Source organism: Sarcophilus harrisii, chromosome 3 (genome assembly GCF_902635505.1).
Source record: "Sarcophilus harrisii chromosome 3, mSarHar1.11, whole genome shotgun sequence".
NCBI lineage: Eukaryota > Metazoa > Chordata > Mammalia > Dasyuromorphia > Dasyuridae > Sarcophilus > Sarcophilus harrisii.
In genome coordinates this window covers 380,373,021-380,387,183 of record NC_045428.1, presented here as the reverse complement: position 1 = coordinate 380,387,183, position 14,163 = coordinate 380,373,021, and positions in this window count along the sequence as shown.

Sequence of the window (14,163 nt, the reverse complement as noted above, 5' to 3'; positions counted from 1 at the left end):
ATATATATACACACATACATATATATTATATGTATATATAATATATTTATATGTGTATAAAACAATACACATATCTGTATTAATACTCAAGCAATAAGCATTGAGATCTTGTGTTCTCTATATCTAGTAATCTAGGTGCTGATTAGTGCGAATAAAAGTGAATTATATTGTTGAATATTATTGAATTCTAACTATTTGAAGTTATAATTATGCAAAACATGGTCATTGGTTGCAGCCAATTAGAAATGAGTATTGATAATTTGATGTATAGGTAAATATATATGGGAACTTCCAGGGAGTCATTTACTCTAATCAGGACCTAGCTGTAGATGTAGAATGGGACCAAAAAGTGAATTTGAAGACAGGAGAAATTGAGTTCCTATCCCAGAATGATCTCTTACAACTTGTATAACCATGAATATCTTATTAAAGTTTTCTAAGACCTCAGTTTCTTCACTCATAAAGCAAGGGGATTGGACTATATGTCATCAAATATCACTTGCAGTATTAAATGTATGATCAATGCCACTGAAACAGTAGGTTGACTGTAAATATATGGTCTGTGAATTTTATTTGCAAAAACCTACCAGACACCTTTTAAATGTCCATTAAGGATACTCTCTATACTTCTATAGCTCATGCTCACAAAAAGTTTATAGCAATGAGAAAATACCTATATAGATCTGTATTTGTTTGATTCCCAGTTAGATATAATAACATCCATTCTTCTGTTATCCTCTTCCATGTGAGTTATCTTGATATTTACCCTTCAAATGACTTCAAAATTCTATTTCCACCAATATGGATATTTTTTTTGTTCACTTAGTCATATTCCATTCCTTTTCTTGATTTCATATTCTTAGGGATTATTCAACTTCTCCTACAAGACACAGATAACAACCTAATACACAGTTAGACTCCAAAGTATAATGGCTTGATTTTCATTAATGTTAAGAATAGGTGACCAAATACTACTGTTGAACTTTGGCTTTATTTTTTTGCTTTATCCAGTTTTATCTCTAAATACTCTTTGGATAATTTGGTTTAATTTAGTCACTTAGAATATTTTTTTAGCAGATCCATTTTGTCTTACAATGATTTTTACTGTTTTGTAAAATAATACTGCTGGCATTTTCCTACAATCTTCCTTTTTAATGTTTTATAAACATTTCTCTCTCAGCATAGCAGGGACAGACTCTTTGAGTTTCTTAATTTACTTTTATGTATTATCAAGAAAAAGATATACCCATGCATATTATATGTATATACATATAAAGAAAAATATTAGATCTATTTTTGTATAATATATAGATATGCAAAGCTTTTCTAATAAATCATAACATTCAGCGGCATTATCTTTACTTTTACTCATTTCACATTTCAGCAAAAATACTTTTTTTAATGCAAAAGTGGAACTATTGTATTTGCACACCATTTATTATCATCTTTACCTTTCTAATTTAGCACTAATTTGACCATTGTGCCCATTTGTCCTTGGCCAAACAACACACTGACAATTTATTGAATAATGACTCCATTGTCAAAAGACCATTTGTAGAATATATACTGATTTCAAATAAGCCAGTGTGGATTTTCTTAAAGGAAGACAATTACTAATTCAGTCTTTCTATCTGAAGATCCTCATTCATGAATTTTGAATATATTTCTGTTTCCTTAGTGTATTATGAAAAAATGGGACTTTTTGGACTATGAGAGGCAGTTCTGTATAATGAGAAAAGAATTGAAATGGAAATAGAGTTGAAAATAATCTGTCACTTATTACAGGGCATGCAAAAGGGTACATCAGGGACATATGCACAAATATTCTTAAAGTCAGAAAATTATTTTCTCTGTGGCATATAGGTATTTATTTTCTGATAAGTCAAAATGAATATGTGGTAGGAAAAGTCCAAGACGTCCAATGTTTATACAATATTCAACTTTAAAAGGAATTTAATTTCAAATTTTGTGCGACGTACATAGATACTACATTTTAGTTCTACCTGAGAAAGAGACCAAGTTTCCAGTAACCAGCCATGTGACCCTGAATTAATTAGATATCAATTGTTTATGCCTCAGTTTTCCCAACTGTAAAGTGAAGGAATTAGATAAAATCATTTCTAAGATCTCTCCCATGTTTAATAGTTTTTGATTTTGGAGGCCAATAATGTCCCCATAGCTTCTTAAAATTTAGACATTCACATGCATTCATTACAAATGCTGTTGAATTAGAAAATCATGCTGGCCATCAAGTTTCTTTGTTATAGACTTAAGGGCTCTATTAAATAAGGAAAATAAATGCAGAGTTTTTTGGCTTTCCTAAAGGGTTTTCCCTGGCTGAAATCTTCTAAAGTAGATCCCAGATACCAAAGCTCCTGGCCATCGCCCACATAAACATCTCCAACAGTGTTGGCAATCTTACTATGTAGAGTCAGAATCCATGAAACAGGGCTGACACTCACAGAAAAATGACTTTACAGATTGTAGTCAGCAGGAAGGATTCTCACAACAGCCATTCCCATAGAGGAGGTCAACACATATATCCTTAAAGGCATTTGATTCTTATTTTTGACTCAGAGTTGGCATATTGCATAAAATTGTCTATTGAAAATCTAATTCTGATATTTAATCTTATGAGATTTCTTTCCTCCTTTCCCGTATTTTGAACCCTGTCACTAAAATAAAGTGAGAAAATAGTTCAAATAACCATTATTCTCCATGCAATAGAAACTATGCTGAATTTCAAATTAAAGGATCTAGGTTCACACACTACCTCTGTTATTTGCATGACTTTGAACAAATTGTTCAACTTGGCTAGACCTTGGTTTCCCCATCTTTAAAATTAGGTGATTTGACCAAATAGAGACGTGAGATTGGAAGTTAATAGAGGTTGGACCAGGAAGGGTAGACTTGAGAATCTTAAGCAAAAAGATGGTAATTAAATCCATGGAATTTGATATTGTCATGCAGCAAGTGAAGTAGTACAAAAGGAGAAGAGAACCAGGGGAACACCTATGGTTAGAAGGTGTGATCTGGAAGAGGAAAAAGAGAAATCTGGAAAGGAGACAGAGAAGGAGCAGTCAGTTAGGAGGAAAACACAGAAGAAAGCAATGCCCTGAAAACCTATAGAACACCACAAATCTTCGAATCATTGGAATTATATATTAGAAGATACTTAATAACAGTGAAACCTTCGGCAATTTACCTAATTTCTCTGGGCCTAAGTTTCTGCATCAGTAAAATGAGACTACTAATACAGAAGTGGACTAACTCAGGGAGTTATTCAGAGAAAAGTGGGTAGAAAAAGCAAGAAGAATTTAAAAATTTGATTTATAATTACTCTAAAAATCATTTTAAATGTTAGTAGTCCCAATTATTATTAAATTACTTAAGTAGGTCAGTCATGGAATTGTAAATTGGCACCAAGACTACCCCATACATTTTATACATAGAAACCCAGAGAAATTAAAACATTTTTAAGATCACATAGGATGTATTTAGTCAAGTTGACATTTGAATGACATTGAAATTTGACCTTTGTTAGTCTTTTGACTACAATGTTTGAGGTTAATACCATGTTCCACTTTTATTTTTAAGTCTATGTACAACTGTTTTTCAGTTTTTTTGTGAAATAATTCTTGATTCTCATGAGTAGACTGAGCTAATGTAACAAAGATGATAATTCTACTTAAATTAATTTGCTTATTCAGTGCTATGCTGATCAAACTACCAAAATATTTTATAGGACTAAAATTAAATGACAAATTCATCTGGAAGAAAAAAGGCCAAGGATAACAAGGAAGTTAAAGGAGGGGGAAAAACTGCAAAAGAAGGTTGCCAAGCTATACCAGATCTAAAACTGTATTTTAAGGCAGTAATTATCAAAACTGGCTGGGAAAACTGGAAAATAATGTCAGAAAATCAGCATAGACCTACATCTCTCACCCTATACCAAAATAAGGTCAAAATAGATTCATGATTTGGGCATAAAGGATGAAACCATAAACAAATTAGGAAAACAAAGATCTTTGGAGAAGGGAGAAATTTATGACCAAAGAACTAGAGAAGTTTATGAAGATTATGAACAGCAAAATGGACAATTTTGATTGCATTAAATTAAAGTTTGGGCACAAACAAAACCACAGAAACAAGATTGACAGGGAAGCATAAAGCTTGGAAAAAATCTTCATAGCTAGTATTTCTGATAAAGGTATCATTTCTAAAATATATAAAGAACTGTGTCAAATTTATGAGAATAACCAGGTTATTCCTCAACTGATAAATGATCAAAGGATATAAACAGATAATTTCCAGGTGATGAAATTAGACATTCATAATTATATGAAAAAATGCTCTAAATCACTATTGATTAAAATGCAAATTAAAAACTCTGAGGTACCATCTCATACCTCTCAGATTGGCTAAGATGACAAGAAAAGATAATGATAAATGTTGGAGAGGATGTGAGAAAACTGGGACACTAATGCATTGTTGATGGAGCTGTAAAATGACCCAATCATTCTGGAGAACAATCTGTAACTCTGCCCGAAGGGTTATAAAACTGTTCATTCTCTTCGACCCAGTAGAGCCATTACTGGATCTGTATCCTAAGGAAATCATAAAAGAGGGAAAAGGACTCACATGTGCAAAAATATTTGTAGCAGTTCTTTTTGTGATAAAGAATTATAAAAGGAGTAGATATCCATCATTTGGGGAATGGCTGAATAAATTCTGATATATAAAGGTAATAGAATATTATTGTTCTACAAAAATAAAGAACAAGCTGATTTTTAGAAAGACCTGGAAAGATTTACATGAATTGATACTGAGTGAAACAAGCAGAACCAGGAATACATAGTACAAACAAGAATGTGCAATGATCAATTATGAAAGGCTTGGTTTTTCTCAGTGGTTCAGTTATCTGTAGAGGGTCCCAGATAGTGCATAAGATATAAGGCCCTTCAGCCCAGAGAAAACTTGCTGACAATGTCTGGTTTGGCTCCCCATCTCTCCTAAGTGTTCTCGGCCTTTCTGAGAAGTCAGGCAAGGGATGACCACCTTCCTTTGGTGTTCTCCCCCTTCCTGAGAAGTCAGGGAGGAAATGACCACCTGTGTTCATTATCTTCTCACATGAAGGAATATATTCTGCTGGTCTGAGGTGGCTCCTGTATCACAACAGTGATCCAAAGCAATCCCAATAAACTTTGGACAGAAAATGCCATCTGCATCCAAAAAAAAATCTAAGGAGACTGAATGTAAATCAACACATGTTCTGTTCACTTCTTTTTTCTGTTTAACTCTCCCATGTTTTTTCCCTTTTGCTCTGGTTTTTCTCTCCCAACATGATTCATAAAACAATGAGTATTAAAAATAAATTTACTACTTAGAAATTTATTTGCCAAGGAAAAATCAGAAACTTTATGAGCAAAACTACAAAACACTTTCCACACAAATCTAACCAATTGGAAAAATATTAAATGCTCTTGGATAGGACGAGCAAATATAATAAAGATGACAATACTACCTAAATTAATCTATTTATTTAGCACTATACCAATCCAGACTCCCAAAAATCTATTTTAACGACCTAGAAAAATAACAACAAAGTTTATATGGAAAAACAAAAGGTCAAAAATTTCAAGGGAATTTATGAAAAAAAAATCAAATGAAGGTGGCCTAGCTGTACCAGATCTAAAATTATATTATAAAGCAGTAGTTACCAAAATCATTTGGTATTGGCTAAGAAATAGATTAGTTGATCAGTGGAATAGGTTAGGTTCAAATGACAAAACAGTCAATAACCCGAATACTCTAGTGTTTGACAAACCCAAAGACCCTAGCTTTTGGGATAATAACTTACTGTTTGACAAAAATTTCTGGGAAAATTGGAAACTAGTCTGGCAGAAACTAGGCATTGATCCACACTTACCACTGTACACCAAGATAAGGTCAAAATGTGTTCATGACCTAGGCATAAAGAATGAGATTATAAATAAATTGAAAGAGCATAGGATAATTTACCTCTCAGACCTGTGGAAGAGGAAGGAATTTATGACCAAAGAAGAGCTAGAGATTATTACTGATCACAAAATAGAAAATTTTGATTATATCAAATTGAAAAGTTTTATACAAACAAAACTAATGCAGACAAGATTAGAAGGGAAGCAATAAACTGGGAAAACATTTTTACAGTCAAAGTTTCTGATAAAGGCCTCATTTCCAAAATATAGAATTGACTCTAATTTATAAGAAATCAAATCATTCTCCAATTGATAAATGGTCAAAGGATTTGAATAGACAATTCTCAGATGAAGAAATTAAAACTATTTCTAGCCAGATGTAAAGATGCTCCCAGTCATTATTAATCAGAGAAATACAAATTAAGACAACTCTGAGATACTACTACACACCTGTCAGACTGGCTAGAATGATACGGAAAGATAATGCAGAATGTTGGAGGGGATGTGGGAAAACAAGGACATTAATACATTGTTGGTGGAATTGTGAATACATCCAACCATTCTGGAGAGCAATTTGGAGTAATGCTCAAAAAGTTATCAAACTGTGCAAACCCTTTGATTCAGCAGTGTTACTACTGGGCTTATATCCCAAAGAAATCTTAAAGAAGGGAAAGGGACCTGTATGTGCACAAATGTTTGTGGCAGCCCTCTTTGTAGTGGCCAGAAACTGGAAGTTGAGTACATGCCCATCAATTGGAGAATGACTGAATAAATTGTGGTATATGAATATTATGGAATATTATTGTTCAGTAAGAAATGACCAGCAGGATGAATACAGAGAGTATTGGTGAGACTTACACGAACTGATGCTGAGTAAAATGAGCAGGACCAGGAGATCATTATATACTTCAACAACAATACTATATGATGATCAATTCTGATGGACCTGGCCATCTTCAGCAATGAGATGAACCAAATCATTTCCAATGGAGCAGTAATGAACTGAACCAGATACACACAGCAAAAGAATTCGGGAGATGACTAAGAACCATTACATTGAATTCTCAATCCCTGTATTTTTGCCTGCCTGCATTTTTGATTTCTTTTACAGGCTAATTGTACAATATTCAGAGTCTGATTCTTTTTGTACAGCAAAATAACGGTTTGGACATGTATAATATATTTAATTTATACTTTAATATATTTAACATGTATTGATCATCCTGCCATCTAGAGGAGGGGATGGGGTGAAGGAAGGGAACAATTGGAACAAAAGGTTTGGCAATTGTCAATACTGTAAAATTGCCCATGCATATAACTTGTAAATAAAAAGGTATTAAAAAATTTAGAAAATAAAATAAAATAAATTAACTTACTACAATAAAAATTTTAATTCAACAAAAAAATATTAAAGCTGTTTGGTACTGTTTAAGAAATAGAGTGGTAGATCTGTGGAATACATTAGATACACAAGACTCAATTGTAAATGACTATAGTACTCTACTGTTTGGTAAACCCCAAAACTCCTGTTTTTGAGATAATTCATTACTTGACAAAAACTGCTGAAAAGAAAAAAAAAAAACAGTGGAATTGTCTAGCAGAAACTAGACATAGACAAACATATCACACTATATATCAAGATAAAGTCAAAATGGGTATATGATTTAAACATAAAGGGTGACACCATAACCAACTTAAGAGAGCAAGGAATTTACCTGTCGGATCTTTGAAGAAGTAAAGAATTTATGAGTAAATAAGAGAAAGAGAGCATTATTAAATGCAAAATGGTTAATTTTGTTTACTTTAAATTAAAAAGGTTTTGCACAAATAAAATCAATACAACCAAGAGTAGAAAAAAAGCAGAAAGATGGTAAACAATTTTTATAGCCAGTATTTCTGATAAAGTCATCCCTCATTCTCAAATATAAAGAGAACTGAATCAAAATTTAAGAATACAAGTCATTTATTTTGTAGTTGATAAAATATCTAAGGATATAAACAAGTTGACATTTACTCTGGCCTATTCATATTATCCTCCCCAATATAAAATTTCTACTTGCTTGTTGTCATGAAAATACTTTTTATTAGAGAAGAAGAAAAAGAGAATGATCTTAGGTATGAACAGTTCAGGAGAGCTAACCTGAAAATCCTGGGCTAAGTTGACCTGTTAGTATGATGGGACTACTAGACCCAAAATATTTCTTGTTATATTGTCTTATTTTTTCCACTTTATTTTGCAACTATACCTGAAATTTCATTAATTCGAAATTATTTTGGTTAACAAGAATTTTCTTTTAAAAATGCAAATACTTCAAATGTAAAGATTTGAGATAGCTTACACAAAGGAAATTATTTTAAATGAATCAGATAGGGAATTGATTTTTCAAATGTAAATATTTGAGATAGCTTACACAAAGGAAATTATTTTAAATGAATCAGATAGGGAATTGATTTTTAGTCATAGAATATTCTTAAGGAAAGGATTGGTCATAAGTGATATGTTAATACATTTTTTGGAAAGTTGATGGATGTAAATGGAACTATGATGGCATTTAGTAACAAAAGAGGATGGCGGGTAGGTAATGATATGGATAGAGCTAAGATTTAGTCAGGAAGAGAATGTCAAATTCTGACTCAAATATTTATTTGATAAGTAAATCCTGGGAAAGTTATTAAATGCCTCTGTGCCTCAGTTTCTTCTTTTATAAAACAGAAAAAAATTTAAAAAAACCTACTTTGCATTGTTAGTGTGAGGATTAATTGCTATGTTAACATGAGTTAAATGTTTTATGAGTATTTAAAGCACCATGTAAATGGTAATTATTCTTAAAGAAATTGAAATGGGGCAAAAGTACCAAAGGCAAATTGCTGTCTTAAAATATGACATAGAATCGGGCCTAGACTCAGAAAAGAGGTAAGAAAATTTGTCCTTTTGGTCTACCTCCACTTCTCTCTCCTTTTATTACACCATTAGGGTCTGTTCTCCTCAAACTTAGACTTGGGTGAGACTGTAGCTCTAATCCATTGTGATTAAATGGGGACTGACATGAAAACCTAATAATGTATAGAATTATTGTCATGCAAAATGCACTTCAAGTTACAAACAATCAAATATAAATACAACCTATTCATAAATTGGGAGAATTCCTATTTTGTACTATACTTTGTTTTTATTGATATGTTGAGGTTTTCAACCCCAGAAGAGTCATAAGGTCAATTCTTTCAGTTTTTCATTCTACTAAATATGTGGAAAAGGTGAAAAAGTACTTTGGAGAGTACTAGGATACACAGAGCATTTTTTCATTTCCTAACCATAGTGGAAACCTCGGCTCTTCTCCAGAAAAAAAATTGGCAGCCTCTGGGAACTGTGATAAGTACATCCAGCTCATTTTCCTCATGTTGTCTTTTTTAAAATTAGTTCTCTTTTGGTATATTTACCTTTTATATATGACTTCATTTCAAAGGGCCTGGGTGTTTTCCTGTATTTATTTGTACTGTTGGAATTTTTTACATATAGCTTTTTAGTGGAAACATTTAGCATAATTGCTTAATATTTCTTGAAGGGAAGTTTTAATGGAACCCACTTCTAACAATTAGTTTATGCTATGATTAGAAAGAATAGATGGCAATGTGATTTATGCTTTAATTTTTAAAAAACAACAACACAGGATACAAAAAAAAATTTATAAACTTCTATGTTTTCCATTGCTTTTTGAGGGAAATGAAGACATAATTTAATATTAAAATATTCATAAATAAATGGAAAGAAAATTCAGTTACATAGAGATAAGATTCACAAGAGGTAGAACTGAGACTTAGTTTCTTTATTTGTAAAATTAATAGAGTGTAGAGTGAGGTAAATAATTTTAATGAGCCCTTTTAGTTCCAACATTCTATGATTTTATGATAAGCAAGTGCTATGGAAGATAGTCATATAATCTCAGAAAGGAGCTGTTCTATAGAATGATAGATTTGAAATGCATATTTGAGATCATTTACTTTAACCTCCATGCAGTATAGATGTGTAAAGTAAGAACCAGAAAGATTAAATGACTTGCCTAAGATCACACAGGTGACTGATGGCAAGCCTGGGAATATACCTTGGCACTTCTGACTCAATTGTACCATATCCTTGTGGCAAAATCAGTCAGGATAACTACCTCGCATCAGGAATAGTAGATCACTCATAGTTAAAGGATTTAAGCAAATAATTATTTTGCTAAAATCATACCCCAATATTCTTAGGTAGAAGCAGTTCTTCAAGGAAGTTTGAAAATTGCCCAGGAATTAAAACCAAGTAACAAGTGCTAGTAAGAAGCACTTAGCAATAGGTTGTTGGGATCTCAGGAGCTCCCCATCAAAAGATCAAAAACTACTTTTACAGTCTTCTTATCTAAGGGTTCTATAGATAGGTCATAGATCAGTCCACTTGAGGAAAAAGTTAATTCCAACTGCTCTAGATATATACAATTTTCTATCTTCATTTAGTATTTCTGATGGTATTATGTGAAAATAAGGGGTTAATTCATACCTTCCTAGCTTAGATGTCCTAGCTTACAATTGGGATATGTGAACATATAATACTAGAAAAGTCTACAATTCCCTGGGGTTATTCCTTAGGATTTTGTACCAAAGGACCTGATTTCAAATCAACTGCCCTCCAGGGACTCAATTTGGTAATGTTTGTGGGAGCATCCCAACATTATTTCACAAGTGAGAAAGTTTGACCTAAATAGATTAAATGATTTGCTAGGATTCCAAGATTAAATGATTTACTAGGATTTGAAATCAGGTTTTCTGTACCAAATATAGAGGGGCCCACCACTCCAGTTAGTCATATGTAGTTTTTTTTAATTTCTCTTATTCATAGTTTGTATGGTTCAGTACTATTATTTATTAAATCATTCTTCAACTTTTTTGTGTGTGGGCAGTTAGATAGCACAATGGATGAAGTGCAGGGTCTAGAATCAAGAAGATCTGAGTTTAAATCCAGGTTCAAATTACTTAACCATGCTTTCCTCAGTTTTATCATATGAAAAATGAATTGGAGAAGGAAATAGCAAATCATTGCAGTATTTTTGCCAAGAAACCAACAAAGGAATCCCAGAGTTAGACACAAGTAAACAACAATATCTGCATATTTGGGGTACCATAAAAATGTTGGTATAGATTCACTATTCCCAATAGATACAGATATAAATGCAGAACTAGCTAGAGACAGATAAATAGATATAGATAGATGTGAATATTGAAATCAAAATTTCCAGAGAATTGCTGAGTCCTAAAACAAAAAAAAAAAATCTCTGTAGTGTAGGAATGATCTCTGAATGGCATACATCCCCATCTATTTGTAAAAATATTTAAGAAATACCTTTATGGATCTAAGAAAGAGTGGGCAGAAGACAGTTTTGGAATCAGGAGACTTGGATTCAAGTCTACTTCATAGCCTATATATTCTACCAGAGTTGCAACTGTAGGCAAGTTACTCAACCTCAAGATGTCCTAGACAATTCTCTAAATTTCAGATAATTATAAAATATATGTCAGTGGATGTAAAGTAAGTTTTTATTCAAGAAATTAAATGATTAAATCAGACCAAATTAAGGCAAACAAACAAAACAAATAAACTGCTAAATATAAGAATGAAGAATGGCCTAGCAATAGACCATGGCAGACAGTTTGACTTCTAACTGAAATTCCTATTTACAAGGTGCTTCCTATAGATCAAATACTGGTCTAGTCAGCTTCATTTAGTGAAGGAATGGAGGATTATCCTGATAACAATCAGTTTAGCAAATTCTCATGAATCCATTTAGCAGACTTTCCTATGACAGTGTTTTTTTGATAGAATTGTGAAGAGAGAGCAAGGGCTGAAACTTCAAATTCTGAGTCATCTAATGATTAAGTCCTCTAAAATTTCCATTCCTACTCAGTCTCTGAATTTGCCCAGCAGCAACAATCAAACATAAAGACAGAAATCCAGAGGTCTAGGCTTTCAATATGGGTATGTAATCTACCATATGTCTATTCCACCTCCATCTGAAGAACTGGGAAGTCACATATATACACCTATGAGTAGAGAACTTGTCATAGTTTGAGCTTTTATGTTCCTTCTCTGTATGTTGCTTATGATCTCTTTGCTGTAAGATACTATGCTAGGTGCCCCAAATAGGAGAAATTCTGACTTCAAGGACTTTACAATTTAATTGATGAGTTAAGATATAAATATAAGGAAGTAAAACTTTAAACATAAAGCAATATGAATAGCAGTATATAAATAAGTCAGAAAAATTCTGTTGGAAAAATATAAAATTTCACTTAGGCAGAAAGGCCCACCAAGTATTAAGTATTAAGTATTTATCAATACTTAACATCTTCTCAGGTTCCTCAATGCCTCTCCCCTCTAATTGGAAAGTTGGAGGGTAGAACAATAAACTCTTCTCAAAACTTTCTCTTAAAGAGGGCTCTGAATTTTTTAGAACTTATTTTCTACAAATACCACTGCTTGATTTGAACTCCATGAACATATTCCATTGCTGGGGTAACCATTGATGTCCTTTCTCCAACATTTTCAGCTTTCTTTTATCCCATCTTTCCCCATTAGATTATAAGCTCCTTGAAGAGAGGGCCTGTCTTTTCCTTATTTGTATCCTAGACACTTTAATAAATGCTTGTACAATTGGGAAACAAGAAAGGCTCAACAAGGAGATGGATTTGTCCTTACAGGCTAACAGATTTTGAGTAGGAAGGAATATGTGAATATGTGGATGAGGAGAGAGGTAGACTTGAGATCCAAAACATTCAGGTAATAATGCAATGATTCCCATTTGGATGGGAAAGGGGAACAAGCTTTCCTGGTACCTAATGAGGAACAATAAAAGATAAATTTGTAAGAGAAGGTTGGATCCATATCATCTTAAGAAAAAACAATCTAAGTCTAAAAGATATCAGTTGCAAGTCCTTATAAAAATCAGGCAATAAGCCTAAAATAAATTATTTATATTCCTTCTATTTCCTCTTACTTGGGAAGATATAGCTTTATATTTCTTTTCAGGGGAATACTACATCTGTGAGGGAACTCTGAGTGACTTTGCTAAAAGCAGATGTTCATGCTCTCTTATTTTAAGAGACAATTTGTAGAAGTGCAATGGGTGGGCCTAATAAGAGTTTTGTGAGTTAAATAGAATTTTTGAAGTACTAATGATTTGGAGGAAACCATCTGCAAGAGTGATACATATACTTTTGAAAAATAAATTTGCTTCGCAAACCGTTTTTAATCCTGCCAAGTTTTGGATATCCAAAGTGACATTTGATATGAGATTTATTTCAAAGAATATCATTTATAACTTTCAGTTTTCCCTTTCCCCTAATTTCCACAATTTATCACTCAGAACTCACCATCAGTTAAAATTAACTGGATACTGTAGTTGTCAGGGCTTTTTCTTTCTGGCATTGCTGTTTGATGTCTTATGGTAGTTCCATGTCAATTTATTCCTTTCCAAACCAACAATTTGACAATTCTAACCAAAAGAGCTGATTGTTGCAAAAAATGACTAGCAATTTTACAGTGATGTTTGACTTTGATTCTTGAATATATTACTGCCTTTATTAAACTTGCAGTACACATGGTAGGGGAAAGGAACTTCAATTTTGTTTTCTGAATTTTTGCTCAACAACAAATACTTCATTGAAATTAGCCTTTGTTCCTTGACTAGAAATATGTTCTATGTCTAGGAACATTGTTCATGTCCTCAGATGAAGAAAATTTCTCTTAAGCATCATCTTAACTTGGTTTCTATTATTTTGGTTCAGAAATTAAAATGCCTTAGTTGATTACAAGTAGACTTCTTTGGGTGCTGGGAAGGAAAATGGTTTTATAGAAACAAGTCAACAGTGCTTATTTTTATCACCAATTTGTTTTATAACTTTAGGTAAGGTATTTTTAAAAAGACCAGTGTCTTTTTTCATCTTTAAGATAGAAATATCAGTGGCCACCTAACTAATTTGTGTTGCAGAGAGAAATGAAAGCCTTTTTAAAAGTTACATAAAATAACACTGCCATCAAAAATAAAATTGAGTTCAAGTTTAAAACAGAACTACTCGTGGGGCCTTGGAAAGTCATTTAAATTCTCTAGGCCTCAGATTCCTCATTCACACACACACACACACACACACACACACACACACACAAATAAATTGGAAG